General features: G+C 38.3%; 1 pseudogene; it reads right to left on the bottom strand.

Annotated features, from left to right (window-relative positions):
- Positions 1-8,172: 8,172 nt before the first annotated feature.
- LOC114905759 lies at positions 8,173-10,545 on the bottom strand (annotated as a pseudogene).
- Between the last annotated feature and the right edge of the window lie 10,488 nt (positions 10,546-21,033).

Raw genomic sequence — 21,033 nt, forward strand, 5'->3', positions numbered from 1 at the left:
TTTTCATATACACATATAGAACATATTTTACATTAATACACACACATTAACACACACGTTTGTATAATGGGATGAAATTCAAAACATACTACAGCATCTACCCAACAGACTTTGACCTCTATCAATGAGCACTGAGCAACCAGTCAAATTGTACACTACCTAGTATGCCTTACCAGTATGTACGCACTGGCTACATATCAGCTCTATGGATACATGCTACACACAGTTAAGAAAGTGTTAACTTTTTATCAGAAATGGGTATTAAATTTTATAATTATTTTAGTGTTCTACGAGATGAATATTTTTATTTGTAATAGTAATATAAAAAACACCTTACTCACTAGAAAAATAGTCATGATGTACTGATAGGCTACAACTGGTGGTATTTTATTTAGGAACTTGCTTCAATATGAATTAAAATTTTCTTTGGGGAATCTTCTTGTTTGTTTTTTTTCTAGTAAAATTCCAACCCAATTTTTGAAGTGCTTGGACATTCTTTTTCTCTGTGCCCTGAAGCGGTTAAAATAACATTGTAGTTAATTTTTATCTTTGACACTTAAACAGAGTTCACCTGTAATATTCTCAGAATATGTCAAATAACAGAAAACCCAATGTAAATCAGCTTAAATTACAAAGGAAACATTTTCTCTGGTTATTCAATAATCCAAAAGTAAAGCTTTAGGTGCAGCTTGATTTAGGGATTAATATTGTAGACGGATTTCTCTCTATACAATTATCTGCCTTGCTTCTTTGCTACTGGTTTCTTCTGCAGTATGTTTTTTCCCTTGTTCTCAAATTATGGCTGCCACCGGCTCCCAAAGCGACACATTTCTCATTTACATCCAGCAGCAAAGAGAATCTTCTCAAGTAGATCTCATAGAAGAATAGAATTCCTAGAACTTATGCATTTCATCTGCTCTGTCTTTGTTGTGTATCTATCCATGTAACAGTGGCAGATGTCAAGAAATACATACACTAATACGTCCCTGGGGCTGGTGATGGGGTAGGGTCAATCCCACTCCAAGTGCTTGGCTAAGAATTGGAAGTTGAATTTCCTATTGGAAATTTAGAATAATTCTCAGGGAAATGGAGGGAGAATGGAAAAGACAAAGAGTAAATGTCTTTCAATGTTACATAGTAAAGTATATATTTTATGTACATACACACATAACTATAATATGAATTTGTTATGAGTATATTCATATAAAATCCGTTGAACACCAAATTCATGTTCATCAGACTGATAAGGATGAGCTCCTGAGCAAACTGTAGGAATGATAGATCTTAGATTTCAGGTACCTAATGTGTACAGCAACCCAATATTATGGGGTAGCTTATCAGGCTCCTCAGCCCATAAGGTCCTCCTTTTCTGAAGGGTTGCCGTAGTAACTCTCCAACCAAAGTAGTCTTCTGCAGTGTTCTCCAAATACTACCTGCATAACTGTTTACTTTAGTCATTGCAGTGAGAGCAGGAAATAATGTACCTCAAATTTGGTTTTCTTCTGATTCCAACAGTTTGGAGACGAAAAATCTTCTAGTGAAAACAGCTAAAAGTGGCAAATATAGCAGAACAGCAATCACATGAAATACTATAGAGAGATTATGCATATAAAACAATTTCCTTTAATTACTCCAGGGAAGGAGAGACTGATTAAATTTAGTCTTTATAAAATAAAGTGTGCATGTTACAATTTAAAGGTAACTAATTACCAGATTAGAATTGAAAAAATGCCTTGGAAAGCAGTAAAGGGGAAAAGAGAAACAAACAAACATGAAAACAATCCAATAGAAGAGTAGAAAGGAACATGAGTTGGTGCAAGTCTAGTGGTTCGGAAACTCAGTCTACACACTCTGAAATGCAAGGGGTTTAATTTCAAGTTGTACATAATTGGACATAATTTCTATTTCCAGCCTCCGTTCTTCAATGGGGCTGAAAGTTAATCTCAGTACATCAAGTAAATCCCTATGCCAGCCAGTTTTCTCAGATTACCAGCTAAATTCTAGCATGAGCGAATGCGTGAGAAGTGGTGATATGGACCGCCAAGGTTAATGTCAATGTGTCCCACCACCCATATAAAGTATTTAGTAGCATGGTGCTTAGCACCCAGCGAAAGTTAGCTATTTTATCTGTCTTGACTTCTGAGGCAAGAGGGAAAATTTCACCAGTCACCTCTTTAGCAACTCTTGTGATAAGTGTGATGACAGTGGTTTGCACAGTACAGAGTTTCATGGAGGAGAATTCAAGCAGTGTTAGCTTAACATTTGGAAGTGTGGGTAAAGCAGAAAGAGGGACATTGTTACTATTTATGTGCATAGATTGTTCAAAGACATGAGATATTGATTTCAGATTTCTACTTTATTATTAATAAATATATATTATATGCTGGGTGCATATAATGGTTTTAATGTTTAAAGTACTTTCACCATATATTTCAAGACACGTTATATGCAGCAGAATCAGTCTATGGAGTTAGACAAACATATCTGAATAGTCTCACTAGTACTAGTTATGCAACTCTGGGAACACACTTCTGTGTGCCTCTATTTCTCCTGTAAAATAGAGTCAAAATACATACTGTGTTAGTCCAGGTTCTCCAAGAAACAGTCAGCATAAGAGGATTTAGCATGCAAGGATTTTATTAGGGGAAAAGCTAATGAGAGGCAATGGAGAGCAAGCTGGAGAATGTTGGAAGAGCCGTCGGATCATGATACACTCTGATGTCAAGTGACGGAGAGAGAGAATGATGGCAGCATCCTAGATCACCATGCAGTTTAAGAATGCTCAGGAAGGCCTTCAAAAAGTCCTCAAGTCAAAGTCTCCAGTCAGAGGAGTTTCTCTTCTTCCAGGAACAAGCCTGTTTTAGTACCCACGCTGTGCTAACCACTGGCTAGCAAGTGCGGCCTGGGAGAAAGAGGGGCAATGGTTGCAGAGCACAGTGGCTAAGGCCCTTTAGTTTACTCAATCATTCTCCTTCTCTGCAAAGTGCACTCTCCTGGTCATCACATCAACCTTGCAGGTTTATTGTGAAATTAGAAATAATGTAGGTAAATTGCCTAAGAAGGTGTGCTTGACATATAACACATACTTAATAAAGAGTTGCTATTGTCATATCTCATTTTCGAACTCATTATCATAATAACTCTGTGATATTCATAAGATATGTATTCTTTCATTTTTGCAGAACTTCTTCTTATTAGATATTTGTATTAGTTTGCTAAGGCTGCCATTACAAAGTACCACAGACTGGGGGGCTTAAACAACGGAAATTTGTTTCCTCACAGTTCTGGAGGCTAGAAGTCTAAGATCAAAGTGTCAGCAGAGTTGGTTTCTTCTGAGGCCCATTCCCTTGGTTTGTAGGTGGCCATCTTTTCCTTGTGTCTCCACATGGTCTTCCCTCTGTATGTATGTCTGTGTCCAAATTTCTTTCTTTTAAAGAAACCAGTTATATTGGAGTTGGGTCCAGCCTAATAACCACATTTTAACTTCTCTCTTTTAAGACCAAGTCTCCAAATATAGTCCCATATATTTGTATGGGACTGGGTAATGGGAGTTAGGACTTCAACATATGAATTTTGGTGGACACAATTCAGCCATAACAGTGTGGTTAGCCATATATTACAGATAAGAAAACTGAGATTAGAGGTGTCAAATAAGATGCCCTGATTACACTTGTAATGAAAAGCAGAACTGGGATCTCTGTGATTCCAAGCAAAGTCCGTTCTCTTTCTATGAAAGTATGTTATGTACCTGACCCTTGTACGTACTGGGGTCTTTCAGGTAGAGGGTAAAAAGAGAAGATGACTCAGCCTACTGGATGTGGACCCAACATCCACAAAGAGAAGCAAGCCCTTGAATTAAGCTCCACACATCTCTGGACTAGAGGTTCACAGTCAAGGGTGATTTTGCCCCCTTGAGGGATATATAGCATCTCTGGATACATTTTTGGTTGTCACAGCTGAGGGTGTGCTGCTGGCATCTCGTGGGTAGATGTCAGGAATGCTGCTAAATATCCTGCAGTGCACAGGAAAGCCTCCTACAACCATGAATGATCTGGCCCCAAACGTCAACAGCTGTGACGTTGAGAAGCCCTACATCAGAGTAAGGCAATTTGGTCATTAAATCAGGACTAAAGGGACGGGAAATTATATAGGCCTCTTTTGAAAAGGTAGGGTTCTGTCATGACCATTTCGGGGCATGATGCATATTTCTTTCCCCAGGCCAGCCTGGCTGGTATAGCCATGGTGGCAGCAGGGCAAAAATGGGAACTACATGATTCAAACTTAATTCTGGTTTTATATAAATGTCCTGTGCCTCTCACACCTGATCCTTCTAGATAAAAAGTTTGGGTGAGAGTAGGGAATGAACGGAAAAAGGGGCAACATTATAGTTACCACAAAGGGGCACTCAGGTATTGTGGAGGCGGAGGAAGAGCAACAACCCAGCACCCAGGGTTGCACAGGGGAGGAAGGGGCATTAAGGACCCATGTATTTCAGAGCTGCCTCTGGAGACTTCCTCCCCAAGGGAAACATTCTGGTGCAGCTCCCTCAAACTCCTGCAGGAGTCTTCAGTTTAACTGACTGCTGGGTCTGCCAGCCCCAGCTAAGCAGCTCTGACCACCCTTCCCCTTAACCTTACTGAGAGATCTATCAGGAGAAGCAGGGGATGATCACACACACCCCTCTGGATGTCATCTGACTCCTAATCTCAGTCATTCCATGGGATGGACTACGGTCATGCCACCATGCTGGTGGCATGGACAAACAAGAAAATTGGATTGACTGCACTTAGCAAACCCTCCAAAACAAGGACTAGGCTGTTTTTGTGACTGAACTGGGAACCTGAAGGCTGACCTGCTAGCATCCTCAAACTGTGTTCCCTGACTGGTGTTGGGACCACCTGACAGGCCTGCCAGTTGTAAAGATTTTCTTTCCATGGGCTCCATTTATGGTCTTGAGATTGTACTTCTTGGGTGGGAGCCACGCATTAACATGTCTCTCTCCTGAAAACACGGACTTGCACCTCCGGGTGGTAAGCTTTCAGCATCCTGGATCCTCCAACACCCCAAAGAGAAGGGCTTAACTCTGAGGCAACAACATCCATAACAGGGCCTTCAGCTTTGCCTGTAATCTCAGGGGCTGTAGGGCAAGGACATTCGGGCTGTTATCTAGGGACACATTCTAGTTGACTACCCTGCTTACTGGGATGGGACAAGGGGAACCGGGCTCAGTGACTCTTGCCCCTTTTACAAATCTTCGATGCCCTCCCCATCTTCCCTCCTACTTTTCTAATTTCAATCCCATCCTTCACTCCTGACATCTCTCACTCTTTGGTTAACACCTCAGACACCACTCCACCCAACTGTCTTCATTGCTATGAAGGTTTATTTTTCTGTCTACTTTTATGCTCTTTATTTCAGTTGTTTCTCAGCAAGGCATGATACATATACATAGACTTGTCTGCCAACCAGAACTGAACTCATTAGTTTTTAATGTATCATGTTGCTATCAATTTGATCAAGAATATAGGATTATTGATTTATGAGCATAACTTGTGATATAAGGGCTTATACCTGACTTTATCCTCCATCTTCTTGGAAATTATTATACTGCTCCTGATGATGATAATGAGTTTTGAAAGTTATTTACTGAGTACTAAATATGTTCTGGGTAATTTATATATAGTTTCTAATTTTTTAAGACAAGATGGAGAGATTGTGGCTAAAGGAGAAAATAAGTAAATTGCCTAAGGTCATGGAACTGGTAAGCATCGGAGCCTGCATTGTCATCAAGGGCTGTCTAAATATGAAGCTTTTGCTTTATCTGTTATATCACCCTCCCTTTGTTGGTGTGTTTAGAAAATCACTAAGCCATAAAGGTGACTGGAAGTCACGTGTTTAAAGCCGAAACCTTGACAAATCCAGGGCACCTCTTCAAAAACGCTCATCTGAATTTTGTTGTAAGTACAAGGCCATTCCAGACTGTTTCTTCTTTTCATAAATAATCCACTTAAGGGGACTTAAAATTACTTCTTAACAACTTAAAGGTGAAAGTAAACATTTTTGACATGTATCGTCTCACACACACTTTCTACAGAGACTGAACATTTTGGTCAATTTTTCACTCAGTGTGCAGACAGTAAGGATTGCTCGTCTGTGTTTTGCTGCCCTCTTAAATGTTCCCTTAATAGTAGGTTATGCCATCTGATGGGCAATCTGCCTTTGCACCATTTTGCTTGTCATGTTGTTTCCCTAATGTTAAGTTGCTGAGACTAGAAAAGGGCTCACGGAGGTTACACAGCTCAGCTCAAGAGAATGCCTGTCCTTTTTTCTTTTGTTTTTCTTTTCTTGTTCTTTTTTCCTTGTTTTTATTTTTACCTTTTATTAACTTCCCATTACAGCTATGCCCTCCCTCGTCTTTCCTTACACACTCACTGGGGACAATACAACAAGAAATGCTAATATTCATTTTTTTTCCCTCCTAGTGTCCATTTTTTATGGCTGATTAAAACTAGCTGAAGAGAAGAGAATAAGCAGAGAGAGCACCAAAGAATTGTTTTTCTCTGTCTGGTTGTAAATATCTGTTCTGCTAAGGAACTGGAGCTACTACCACCAAAACAAAGAGTTAAGTATATTTTTTTCAGATAAAACTCTGTGTATGCATGTAAATATGTGTACTACAGATAACATTCCCCTGTCATGTCCTCAGTAATGTCTGATTATATCTCCTGAGGTCATGTCCACACTTTATCAGACTTTATATTTGACGATGAAATGATTATTTGTTGTTTTAGGAATACACTCTTTTTGTAGCTCTAACACAACAATCTCTCAGTTTTGCATAAGATGTGTCTCCTATGGCATAATAGTACATTTAAAATGGTCTCTTTTATTTTTGGAATTACAGGGTCACTTTTTAATTCCTGAATTGTATAGCTCAGCATAAATATCAGCAAATGGTACAAAACAAGTGGTATTTTTAATACAAGAGAAATATCTGTCTTCTGGAAAACTATACTTCCTATCTACACAGTCTATCTTGTTCAAACCATGGTCATAATTAAAATTAACTCTAAAATCTTCAAGTAGGAGAAACTGCTTTAATTTAAGCAATTCCAGGAAAAATGGACCCAGTTAACTTCCTCCTCTAAAAATAAAACCACTTAATTCTTTGTTACAACTTATTATTAGAAATTCACTTGCATTCACTCTTTAATAAAGCACCTTTCATATTACTCCTGTTTGTTTATAGAAAAAAAACTTCATGTACTGTGTGTGTACTTTGACACAAGTAACTTTTTCTTAAAAAACTGTCCAAAATGGTTTCTACATATTAAGTGCCACTTCATTCAGCACTATTTTTTGTAAATTGTTAGTCTCTGTAAATTACACTTTAAAAGTTACCCACTGCTCTGAAGACAGACACAACTTTATTAATGAATCAGGAAATGACTTCCAAGTATCTTTCACAATTTAGGCAGTTGAAAGTATTTTCTACCCACTCCCAAGGTCTTAGAGAACACTATTTTAGAATACTACTGGACCGATTCTTCACATCTCATCTAAACAAACAAAAAATTATGCTAAGAACAGCACATTTTGAATCCAGCTTCCTTTTTTGTTCATGAAAATACATACCAAGTTACTTCCCTCTAATTACTCATAAGGGTGAATTTTTGTCAAATCTTCACAGAAATGTGAATAGCTTAACATTTATTTTTTATTACAGTTGACTTAGCTTTCCACATAAACATGAATGTAAACTTTTATTTCAAAGAAGGCAACTGAAAAAAGAAAACAATAGCCAGAACCACTGGGCAAATAATGTTATACTGTTAACAGTTGTTTCTAATATATACCCCTGAAACAGAACTACATTAATATTAGATAATCAACCTGTTTTCTCCCCTCAAACAAGACTTTTTTTCTTGCTAAGAAGTTATCGCTCAGGTTCTGGTTAGCTTTTTTCTTTTCTTTCTTTTTTTGAATTCTAGGAAGTTTGGTTTTTACAGAAATAAATTCTCCTAGATGATAACACTGAGCATCTTTGCTACTAATTGAATAGTTATAAGTTCACATGAGAAAGATTTGGATTCAGATGTTTCAGCTAATGTTACAGAATTTTATTAATGCTTTGATGTGTACAGAGTTTTAGTAATGTAGAGTTTAGTAATGTTAAGGGTTTTCCCTTAAGACTTTATGAGCTACATGTAGTTTTTTCCTGGGGGGGGGGTCACCTTCTTTATCTTCTTTGTTGTCATCTGAAAAATCCACTAAGTCCACCATGCTGCTATCGTTTGGGTTACCTGCTCCACTAGCTTCACTAGCAGAATGGAATGAAGTAACCTCGGAGCCACCCAAAGATGTTTTTGGGGGAAGATCTACCTTGTCTTCATTTTCTTTTGCTTTTTCAGTCTCCACAGATTTATCATAATGATCTTGAAAATCACTTTCTGATGATGACATACCTGCTTTTCCTTCCTCTATATTTTCTTTAAAACTCTTCTCTTCCTTGTGCTTCAAGACACTGGCACCTCTGCAAAATATCTTACTATACTGTACAGGATACAAATTCTTCCATAGTTGATTGTTCCGGTATTTCTGTTCTTCATATTTAATCTTCAATCCTTTGAATGTCTGAACGTATTCAATTGACTCAAGTGTTTCATAAAACTCTTCAACTATATGTGCTACAAGAGACGTGATATTTTCCTCTCTTATGTATTCAAACAGCTCAATAATAGCTGAATTCAACATATTGTACTGAGTTCCATTATCCAGAAGGGCATTTACAACTGGCTTAAAAAGGTTTCCCTCGATCATGTAAAAATTACAAAGTTCATCTTTAAGGCCAATCATCCTTCTCATAAAGCGAAGAGCACACAAGACCAGGAAAGTGTGCTTTGAATTCAACAAGATCAAGACTCTTCTTAGCAAGTCTTTTCTCAAAATATAGGTTTTTATGTAATACGTGTGACGTTGCACACAAAATGTGAGCAGCTCTAAAATTAAGGCAAGCAGCTCTGCTGTTTGGTAATTATTGAAGCAATTTTTGTTGTTTTTGTCAGATCCAACTGTATTATCCTCTTCACATATATCTTCTGAAGTAGCTGACAAAAGTGGTGCTGTGAAGTTATGTATACAATGTCTATAGAAGAAATTTAGAAATTCACTTCTTTTACATTTTCTATGCGTTGGCAGCATGCTGTCTGGATCAAGTAGAGCACGAAGAAGTCTCATTAAATGAACAGCACCTCCTAGCTCAGGGTCAGTATCACAGATCATTTTTTCAATTATTAAATTAGTGAAAAGTTTGCCATCTTCACTTTGCTGGGCTTCGTCCATCATAAATCTTTGGACAATGAATGGAGTATACTTCACTAGATCAGCAAGTATATCAGTAGCAGCTGACCTTATTTGCAAATCATCCATGCCCATTACAATTTTAAGAGCAGGAAGAATTCCCAATTCTGTCAGTGTTGTGAATAGTGCACACTTGCTTTCAGAATGTAATAGATGAGAAAATACACAGAATTCCTTTAAAAAAAATACCAGGTCACGCCGTTTATCATCATCTGTGGTCTTATCCCTCATCTGTGCAAAAACTTCAGCCAAATACTCGTCATCTTCCTGCAACATGTTGACTAGCTCAACCTTGTTAAAAAAAATAAAACTTGTAAGATTAGAAAGAATATTGTCTTGAAACTTGGATGGTGTAGGCAAAAGGATGTCGTGAATGTACTGTACCCTGTATGTCTGATGTATTTTTTGTCGAATTTCACTGTCTGTTATTGGTATAACTTCCCTGAAGTTTGCATTTTGGGTTAAGAATTCCCTATGCCTTTTTGGCTGAGCCAAAGCAGGGTCATATTCAAGGCATCCCACCACATCCATGATACACTCACCAGAAAACAGGATCTCAAACAGAGATGTATTGTCGAGGAATAAGATTCCTTTAATAATTTCATGCAAATGGTATAAGCCTTCAGTATACTCTAGGTTCTCACAAGTGTGGAACAACTGAAGTAGTTTTTGAATATAGTCCTCCCTTTCCAAGAGCAGAGCCAGGATTTCTTTATCCACAGGTGAGGTGAGACCCAAGGTAACTAAGTCAACAATCTCTCCAAGTTTACCGAGTTCGCAGTTTGGCAGGTCAGGCAGTTCACTGGTTTTTGGCGAGTCATCACCCTCTTTGGCTTCTGATTCATCCATGAGGTCATGTATCATTTCGACACATGGGGCTTTACTGTGAACCTGGCAAATGGCTTTCCAGACCTTATGACAAATTGCCGTGTCCTGGAAATGTATCGCTGTACCACGGTTCTCAGCCTCAAACCAAAAAATTAACGTTCCGTCTTTCTCATAGTACATGTCTGGATTTATCTTTGACTCCAAGATCAGTGAGTCATCGGACTTGGATCTAACTAGCAGAAACATGGCCTGGGCCCCCTCCTCATAAGTGGATGAGATGTACCCTGTGCCTAGAATGACCCATTGTTGTTCATCTTTCAGGGTGTAGACTTTTACGTAGCACTGGCTGCCCACCATGGTGACCTCCGGTCTCTTCACACCAGCCCTGGTCTCGGCGCTGGTCCCTGCTTCTGTTATGCCCTGACTCAACGACGGCTGGCTCTGTGGTGGCAGCGACAGTAGTTGAGGTGGCTAGTGGGGAAAATCATAATTAGAACATGGTGGATAAATAATGGCCACAGGGACCCCGGCAGCTCCTCAGTTCAATAGGGTTTCCCCGGAGTCCCACTACTCACTCACATCCCTGGAGCCCCTCCTTCCATGCTGTGATTGAAGCAGTGAGTCACTGAGCCTTCTCGCTGCTGTCTAGGAAAGCCTCTATTATGTCATGACTCTTATGATTCCCCCAGGATTCTACCCAAAAGGAACGTTCTACACTTAAGGCGAGATGCCACCAAGCCTACCAATGGAGGCTTAGGAATGCGAGCAAAGGGCACTGCTCTTTCCATAAAAGGTTTTGTCCCCGAGAAACATTTTCACTCATCAAGTGTGTGCGGATGGAGACTTAGGACCCTAGACAAAAGAAAGCTTAATCACTTATGTCCTGAGCAAGTCAACACCGAACACCGTGTGTCAAAGAAAAACACTTCCCCCCACAAGCTCTGCTCCCCCCAACTCTGACCCTCTCCCCAAAGAAGCAGGAACAAGTGTACTGTAGACCATTACCAATGATTAGAGATCTGTAGGTAGGCCTTCTCTAAAAGGCTTAGCCAATGTCGGTATCACTAACTTACCCATCCTTGGGAGAGGATATTGTTCTAAGAAGGAGTTGGCAACTCCTTTACTCTGCTCAGCTCAGGCTAAAGCTCTATCTTTCAGCACAACAGGGAAAACATTTCCTCAAATTTTCCCAATTCTATAACCACACTCTTTATTGCTAGGGAAGGAGTGGGCCAGAGGGAAACTCAGTTGAAATTAGCCAAAAGTGAGTATTGAACACCACAGATCAATTGTTTTATTTCTTTTCTTAATAATTATGGTAGTAATAGCAACGACAATAACTAAGGAATGATAAGTTGACTGCTTATTATTATAAAGAAAGGTAATAATATCATTGACCAAATATAATAATTTAGCGCTTATGTTCAAGACACTGTGACAAGAACTTTTATATATTTTCTTACTTAATTTTAATAATAACCTAGTGAAATAGGAGTACTAAGTGTCCTTCAGAAAACAAACTGAGAGAAGTTAAATAAACTGCCAAAGATCATATGGCTAATAATTTGAGGAACTCTGAACACATGTCTTTCTGATTACAAAATTGGTTTTCTCAGCCATTGAAGTATGCTATCCCCTGCTTTTCTTGGCCTTCATTACACTTTATTTTACATTCCTTCCATCCGTATAATTTGTAATCAACATAAAATTATCAAGAGAAGATGAAAGTCACACACTTCCTCCTTTAGATCCACATCTGTGTACAGCCAGTGGAAAAATAGAAGCTTGTATATGGCAATTCTGTTAAATATAATTTTAATAGTAACCAAGTTGATTTTTGATGTAGCAGCAACTTCTGCAGTTTTCTTAAAAAACAATTTTTTTTCCCAAAACATTAACCCTGTTATTGCAAAGGAGAAACTGAGAATTGGGCCGCATCAAGCACATTTGGACTTGAAGAGTCCTATTTGTAACAATCACTTCACTTTACATAGCATTGGAGATGTGCGACCATTCTCAAGTAGAGCACAGAAAAACTCTTCCGCACACCTCTCTTGCAATGTAGCCTCCAGGAGGTTACTGTACAGGAATATTCCCTGGGACAGTACAGTCAGGGCTCTTTGGGAATTGAATGCAAATGACAATCATTTCATGAGAAAATTTAAATCAGTGCCAGGATACTGCTGGTTTAGAAACATTTACAAATTATAAATAATACTTAAACATAAGAACTCATAAATGACTGATACAAAATTTGGCATGTGTGCTAGTTAAAAGCTCCCGTCTTATTTCAATAAAAGAGAATATGCAAATATATAATAACAATAATGACATGCATGCTAATGGTCCAATTTTTTTCTCTGCTGTGGTTATATTAAAGTTTCTACTAGCATCAATTATAATACTGTCAAGTGTCTGAATATGCCCTCGGTTCCATTCTGAGAGGCATTCAGCACAAATCTATGTGTTCTTGCAATTTTATCACAGGGAGTTTCCCTTAGGCCAATTAAGGTCCCTTTATCTTAATTAGGTTAACTAGAATCTCTTTACAGTCTAAAAGAGCCTCAAGTCCGAATTTCTTATTGCTATTTCTGCAGTAGATTTTTCAGTTCCTGTCTTATTTGGCTTGGGAAGTAGAACAATGCCCTTTTTTTGTTTCAGTAGTTCTACCTATTTAAGATTATTATTTTTTTGGTGTTTTGTTGTTTTACAGAGAGCAGGGTAATGTGAATAAACAAATGCCATATTCTAGGAGCTGTGTAAGTCCCTTTTAAAGGCATTATTTATTTTTTATTTAATCCTCGTACAATAATGGCCTGAGGAAGGTATTATTTCTACCATATTAAAGAGGAAAAAACCTTGAAACTCCAAAACTGAATCAAACATTTGGTTCAGACCTCTGCAGTAAGTGATGATGCTAGGATTTGAAAGTAGGCCTGTATAGTTCTGACTCTCCACTTTACTGTTCCCAATATGCAATGCTTTCTCTTAGGCTATGCCTAAATTGTTACAGCAGATGTTTATAATGTGGATGAAGAATGTCACCTGCCATATCAGTAAACAAAGGACGTTGTGCCATCAAGCCAGCAGCCACTGCAGCCACCCCCAACTGTGCACCCTGAGGGATTTAGGATGGAGAAAAGCAGGATACTGACCCTAGACAGTTAAGGTGCATATCAAAGGAATGATTTCAATGAGCCCAGACTTTCGCATCTTCCCATAAATAGAAAAGCACCAAATTCCTTAACTTGAGACGTCTGGTTTTCTTTAATCAAAGGTAATCTTTTGATGTTCTGACTACTACCTGGTTTTTGTCACAAAACTCCTGTATCTCCTGGCTTCTCCCTTACCTCTTTGGAGCAGTCCCTCAGAGCTATCTGAGATGCTGCTTCCCAGGTTTAAGTCCTCAGAAAGTCCACCGAATAAAACAAAATTCTCAGCTTTTAGGTTGTTCGTTTTTTTTTTTCGGTCTACAATGACAATGTGATTTTTATCCCAACTATCACTGCTATTTGATGTTTCTCCTTTCTTGGGGTGGGGGTGGGGGGTGGAGGAAGGAAAATCACTGAGGCCAGTTCAAAATGAAACCAAGTGAAACCGAGTGGGGCCCTGTGAGGCTCCCAGGCACGGAGGCCTCTTTTTTTGTCCCCCATTTCTTGTAGACAAGACTCCAGCCTCCATGACCTTCCCTGAGTTCCAAAGGGCAGATTCGAACAGTTGCTAATCAAGGGAGGAGCAGCCAAGAAACCACCTGAGGCAAGATTAAAGGGACCAGAGAAGCTCATCAAGATTAGGAGGCAGGACTACCTGAGACCTTGCACACACACTAATCTTGTCAGCAACCCCACCCTTGGAAGCACTGCTATAAAACTCCTTATCAAATCCTACTGGGTTGGGACATATAGTTTTTTGAGGCAGGAGTCTGCTGGGTCCCCCTTTGCCTGGCAAAGTAATAAAGCTGTACTTTTCTACTTTGCCCCAAACTCTGTCTCCGAGATTCGATTCGGCACAGAGAAGCTGTGCTTTTGGCATCAAAAATCAAAATGGACAGACAATCTTAAAACTCTGGATTCCTCTTCTGTTTTGGATGCCTGTCTCTGTCATGCTTCCTCCCCATGACTTTAGGGTACTAAGAAGTAGGTCTTGATGACTCCACCCTGAAAATAATTTTAGGTAAGGATCTTGTAACTCATCCACATTTTATGGCAACTAAGGGCTTAAATTTTATATTTCTCAGAGTTATTTTAGAAGAGAATAAAGAAATGAGCCACACATTTCTTAATTTTAGTTATAGGTAACTCAAACCACATGTATACATATAGAACATTTAGATAGCTAAATATTCTATCTATAAGAGGAGAGAACATTTCATAGTGAGAAAAGCAAGGTTGTTTTTAATTTTATGAAATAACATTAAAATACAATTATTCAAATGTACCTGCTCTAAAATTTTCAACATCAAAATCACTAGTGAAAAACACACATGCTTGTTCCCTACAAGTTCTCCTTGTAACTTATTTAGTGGAGTGTTGTCCTTTTGGGCCACCATCATCTCTGATTTGGAAATCTGTAACAGTCTTCTCCCCCAGCTTCTGTCTTTTCCCCCAACTAGTATATTCTCAACACAATAGCCAGAGAGGATTCATTTAAAATATGCTGTTTCCTCCCACTCTTCTGCACCAAATCAACCTGTTTCCACCTCACTCAGAATAAAAGCCCAAGTTCTATCTACGGTTTATAAGGCCCAGTAAGACCTGGCCCCCTTGACGTATGTGAGCTCTTCACTTGGTAGTCTCTCTCCTTTATTCTGCCCCAGCCACACTAGCCACCTTGCGATATCTGAAGCACATCAGGCACACTCCTGCCTCAGGGCCTTTGTACCTGCCCTTTCTTCTACCTGGAACACTATTTCTCAATATCTACATGACTTATACCTTCACCTCATTCAAAAATGTATTCAAATGCTCTTTTTTTTTTTTATAAAGTGGAAGTTTACTTATCTTTTATGTATCAGTTGGACTTCCAGGTAATCGGCCCACTGGACTCCCCGCAAACTTTTTTTTTTCGGCCATGCCTCGCAGCTTGTGAGATCTTAACTCCCCAACCAGGGATTGAACTCTGGGCCCCTGCAGTGAAAGTGCCAAGTCCTAACCACAGGACTGCCAGGGAATTCCCCCAAATGCTCTTTTTTTTTTCCTAGTGAGACCCTCCCTAACCACCTCTTTAAAACTGCAGAGACCTCCATCTCAAGTTATCCATCCGTTTTTTTTGATGTATCTTTTCTCCATAGCACTTAGCATCATCTGACTATTTTGTACTTCATTTATTCTTTTGTGTTTTTATTTTTTTTTAATTTTAAAAATTTTTTTGCAACCAGACTATCAGCTGTATGAGGGCTGTGATTTATGTTTATTTTTCTTACTGTTTATTTTTCTCACTGCCTGGCACCTGCCATAAGGCATGATACACAGTAGTTTCTCAAAAATTATTTATTGAATAAATACATAAATGAATACACATTGTTTCTAGGATGACTTCCAATAATCCATTTATTTATTCCTCACTTTGTTATATAACAACCCCTATGTACAGGCCGTATATCAAGCACTGGGGATAAAACACTGAATTTGAAATTTATTTTCAGTCCTCTTATGGAATAGATAGGTAGTTTTAACAGGAGATATTTCTAATTTACAAGATACATATGGCATTTCCCCTGCTGCCCTAATCCCATTCTTTTAGATAGTTTTGTTCTTATTGATGGTGACCAAGGAAGCAATATTCTCCTATTTAGGCTTTTAACTGCATGAAAAACTTATTTTATTGAATAAGCCACATGTTTTCCTCCATGTTCTGTCAAACATTCCTTCCCCATCTCTGGGTTAAATGTCAGGTAGAAAGTACAGCTTTTCCATCAGTAATTAGGTATTGAAAGAACCCAAATTTTCTAATATTAAAATTTCCAGCCCATTTCAAGCTTCTGTTTCGGTCATGTACTGTCCAAAGCAAGTCCATAGCCAAGACTAGAGTTTGGGGATGGGAAAGTATGTCCCGCCTAGAGTGGGGATCATAGCAAAATTGCAAAGCAAAGGATGTGGGTAAAAAGAAGGGTGAAGAATTGGGACATTAAGGCAATCTTCCACAAGCTTGGATAAAACAGATATAACTCAGAACTTTAACGGGCAATAAGGGATGTGTATGATCGTCCTATTTAGAGAATGTTAGAATGTGTGGATATTTACAACTTTTTATTCTTAGCTTAAAACATCACCCTGTTGTGTGTGCATTGCAGGAGTACCAGCTATTATCTTCCCAATGCTGAGAGGTAAGAACAACTTTAAATACTTTCTTGGATCCATAGGCAGTTTCTATTAGCAGTAGCACATTCTCCATTATATGCTTGGCTTCCTTGGAAGCTCTAAAATCTTTTGCTCATACAGCATGGATTTAAAGGAGGGGGAAAAGAGGGAAATGTTCTCTTAGCCTCATGTAAATTTAAAACTTTTACTGTCAATGCCATGCTCTCCTCTTTTTCTTCTGTTTCAATAGTTACTTCTTAGACTCCTTTTGAGTTTTGTTTCAAATCCCATAATTCATGGATCTTCTCTTCATCTCTATCCTGATAGACCATATTATTTCCTTTTTCTAACTAGACCTCCAGCAATAACATTAGCTGTCTACTTACTAATTACCCTACAACCATGTTATATAAGTAATAGCAATGAGCATAATTTGGAGTTAAAATCTGCTCAATTTTTACTTAGAGATAGTAACCATCTTCATTTCTTCAGTATAGTGCTATATATATTTATATTATAAAATATAAATTTTCATTTTTTAGGCAGCAGTTAATTTCAACTTAACATTGTTGACTTAATTCCATTAACATTTAAAGGCATGCCTTGGAGAGGGCAGACAGAAGAAGGAAGAAGAACTACAATCCTGCAGCCTGTGGAAGGAAAACCACATTCACAGAAAGATAGACAAAATGAAAATGCGGAGGACTTTGTACCAGATGAAGGAACAACATAAAACCCCAGAAAAAAAACTAAACGAAGTGGAAATAAGTAACCTTCCAGAAAAAGAATTCAGAAGTGAATAGTGAAGATGATCCAGGACCTCTGAAAAAGAATGGAGGCAAAGATCGAGAAGATGCAAGAAATGTTTAACAAAGACCTAGAAGAATTAAAGAACAAACACCTAGAACAATTAAAGAACAAACAGAGGTGAACAATACAATACCTGAAAAGAAAAATACACTAGAAGGAATCAATAGCAGAATAACTGACGCAGAAGAAAGGATAAGTGACCTGGAAGACAGAATGGTGGAATTCACTGCCAAGGCACAGAATAAAGAGAAAAGAATGAAAAGAAATGAAGACAGCCTAAGAGACCTCTGGGAAAACATTAAATGCAACAACATTAACATTATACGGTCCCAGAAGGAGAAGAGAGAGAGAAAGGACCAGAGAAAATATTTGAAGAGATTATAGTCGAAAACTTCCCTAACATGGGAAAGGAAATAGCCACCCAAGTCCAGGAAGGGCAGAGAGTCCCAGGCAGGATAAACCCAAGGAGAAACATGCCGAGAGCTACACGGTAATCAAATTTAAAAAATTAAAGACAAATTACTGAAAGCAACAAGGGAAAAACGGCAAATAACATACAAGGGAACTCCCATAAGGATACGACCTGATTTCTCAGCAGAAACTCTACAAGCCAGAAGGGAGTGACACAATATATTTAAAGTGATGAAAGGGAAGAACCTACAACCAAGATTACTCTACCCGGCAAGGATCTCATTCAGATTTGACGGAGAAATCAAAAGCTTTACGGACAAGCAAAACTAAGGGAATTCAGCACCACCAAACCAGCTCTACAACAAATGCTAAAGGAACTTCTCCAAGTGGGAAGCACAAGAGAAGAAAAGGACATACAAAAGCAAACCCAAAACAATTAAGAAAATGGTAATAGGAACATACATATCAATAGTTACCCTAAACGTGAATGGATTAAATGCTCCAACCAAAAGACACAGGCTTGCTGAATGGATACAAAAACAAGACCCAGGGCTTCCCTGGTGGTGCAGTGGTTGAGAGTCCGCCTGCCGATGCAGGGGACATGGGTTCATGCTCTGGTCCGGGAGGATCCCGCATGCTGCGGAGCGGCTGGGCCCGTGAGCCATGGCCGCTGAGCCTGCGCGTCCGGAGCCTGTGCTCCACAACAGGAGAGGCCACAACAATGAGAAGCCCGCGAACTCAAAAAAACAAAAAACAAAAAACAAAAACAAGACCCATATATATGCTGTCTACAAGAGACCCACTTCAGACCTAGGGACACATTCAGACTGAGAGTGAGGGGATGGAAAAAGATATTCTATGCCAATGGAAATCAAAAGAAAGCTGGAGTACCAACACTCATATCAGATAAAATAGACTTTAAAATAAAGAATGTTACAAGAGACAAGGAAGGACACTACATAATGATCAGGGGATCAATCCAAGAAAAAGATATAACAATTATAAATATATATGCACCCAACATAGGAGCGCCTCAATACATAAGGCAACTGCTAACAGCTATAAAACAGGAAATCGACAGTAACACAATAATAGTGGGGGACATTAACACCTCACTTACACCAATGGACAGATCATCCAAAATGAAAATAAATAAGGAAACAGAAGCTTTAAATGAAACAAGAGACCAGATAGATTTAATTGATATTTATAGGACATTCCATCCAAAAATAGGGGATTACACTTCTCAAGTGCACACAGAACATTCTCCAGGATAGATCACATCTTGGGTCATAAATCAAGCCTCAGTAAATTTAAGAAAATTTATATCATATCAAGTACCTTTTCTGACCACAATGCTATGAAATTAGAAATGAATTACAGGGAAAAAAATGTTAAAAACACAAACACATGGAGGCTAAACAATACGTTACTAAATAACAAAGAGATCACTGAAGAAATCAAAGAGGAAATCAAAAAATACCTAGAGACAAATGACAATGAAAACATGATGATCCAAAACCTATGGGATGCAGCAAAAGCAGTTCTAAGAGGGAAGTTTATAGCTATACAAGCCTACCTCAAGAAACAAGAAAAATCTCAAATAAACAATCTAACCTTACACCTAAAGGAACTAGAGAAAGAAGAACAAACAAAACCCAAAGTTAGCAGAAGGAAAGAAATCATAAAGATCAGAGCAGAAATAAATGAAATAGAAACAAAGAAAACAATAGCAAAGATCAATAAAACTAAAAGCTGTTTCTTTGAGAAGATAAACAAAATTGATTAGCCAGACTCATCAAGAAAAAGAGGGAGAGGACTCAGATCAATAAAATTAGAAATGAAAAAGGAGAATTTACAATAGACTCCGCAGAAATACAGAGCATCCGAAGAGACTACTACAAGCAGCTCTATGCCAAAAAAATGGACAACCTGGAAGAAATGGACAAATTTTTAGAAAGGTATAACCTCCCAAGACTGAACCAGAAAAAAGTAGAACATATGAACTGACCAATCACAAGTAATGAAATTGAAACTGTGATTAAAAACCTTCCAACAAACAAAAGTCCAGGACCAGATGGATTCACAGGTGAATTCTATCAAACATTTAGAGAAGAGCTAATAGCCATCCTTCTCAAACTCTTCCAAAACCTTGCAGAGGAAGGAACACTACCAAACTCATTCTATGAGGCCACCATCACCCTGATACCAAAACCTGACAAAGATACAAAAAAAAGAAAATTACAGACCAATATCACTGATGAATATAGATGCAAAAATCCTCAACAAAATACTAGCAAACAGAATCCAACAGCACATTAAAAGGATTCATACACCATGATCAAGTGGGATTTATCCCAGGGATGCAAGGATTCTTCAATATATGCAAATCAATCAATGTGATACACCATATTAACAGATTGAAGAATAAAAACCATATGATCATCTCAATAGATGCAGAAAAAGCTTTTGACAAAATTCAACACCGATTTATGATAAAAACTCTCCAGAAAGTGGGCATAGAGGGAACCTACCTCAACATAATAAAGGCCGTATATGACAAACCCACAGCAAACATCATTCTCAATGGTGAAAAACTGAAAGCATTTCCTCTAAGATCAGGAAGAAGACAAGGATGTCCACTCTCGCCACTATTATTCAACATAGTTTTAGTAGTCCTAGCCACGGCAAACAGAGAAGAAAAAGAAATAAAAGGAATACATATTGGAAAAGAAGAAGTAAAACTGTCACTGTTTGCAGGTGACATGATACTATACATAGAGAATCCTAAAGATGCCACCAGGAAACTACTAGAGCTAATCAATGAATCTGTTAAGGTCGCAGGATCCAAAATTAGTGCACAGAAATCTCTTGCATTCCTATACACTAATGATGAAAAATCTGAAAGAGAAATTAAGGAAACACTCCCATTTACCATTGCAACAAAAAGAATAAAATACCTAGGAATAAACCTAACTAGGGAGACAGAAGACCTGTATGCAGAAAACTATAAGACACTGATGAAAGAAATTAAATTAAAGACACTGATGAAAGAAATTAAAGATGATACCAATGGAGATGGAGAGATATACCATGTTCTTGGATTGGAAGAATCAATATTGTGAAAATGACTATACTACTCAAAGCAATCTACAGAGTCAATGAAATCCCTATCAAATTACCAATGGCATTTTTTATGGAACTAGAACAAAAAATCTTAAAATTTGTATGGAGACACAAAAGACCCCAAATAGCCAAAGCAGCCTTGAGGGAAAAACACGGAGCTGGAGGAATCAGACTCCCTGACTTCAGAGTATACCACAAA

The sequence above is a fragment of the Monodon monoceros genome, unplaced genomic scaffold (genome assembly GCF_005190385.1).
Source record: "Monodon monoceros isolate NGI ecotype Baffin Bay Population unplaced genomic scaffold, NGI_Narwhal_1 Super_Scaffold_22, whole genome shotgun sequence".
Lineage (NCBI taxonomy): Eukaryota > Metazoa > Chordata > Mammalia > Artiodactyla > Monodontidae > Monodon > Monodon monoceros.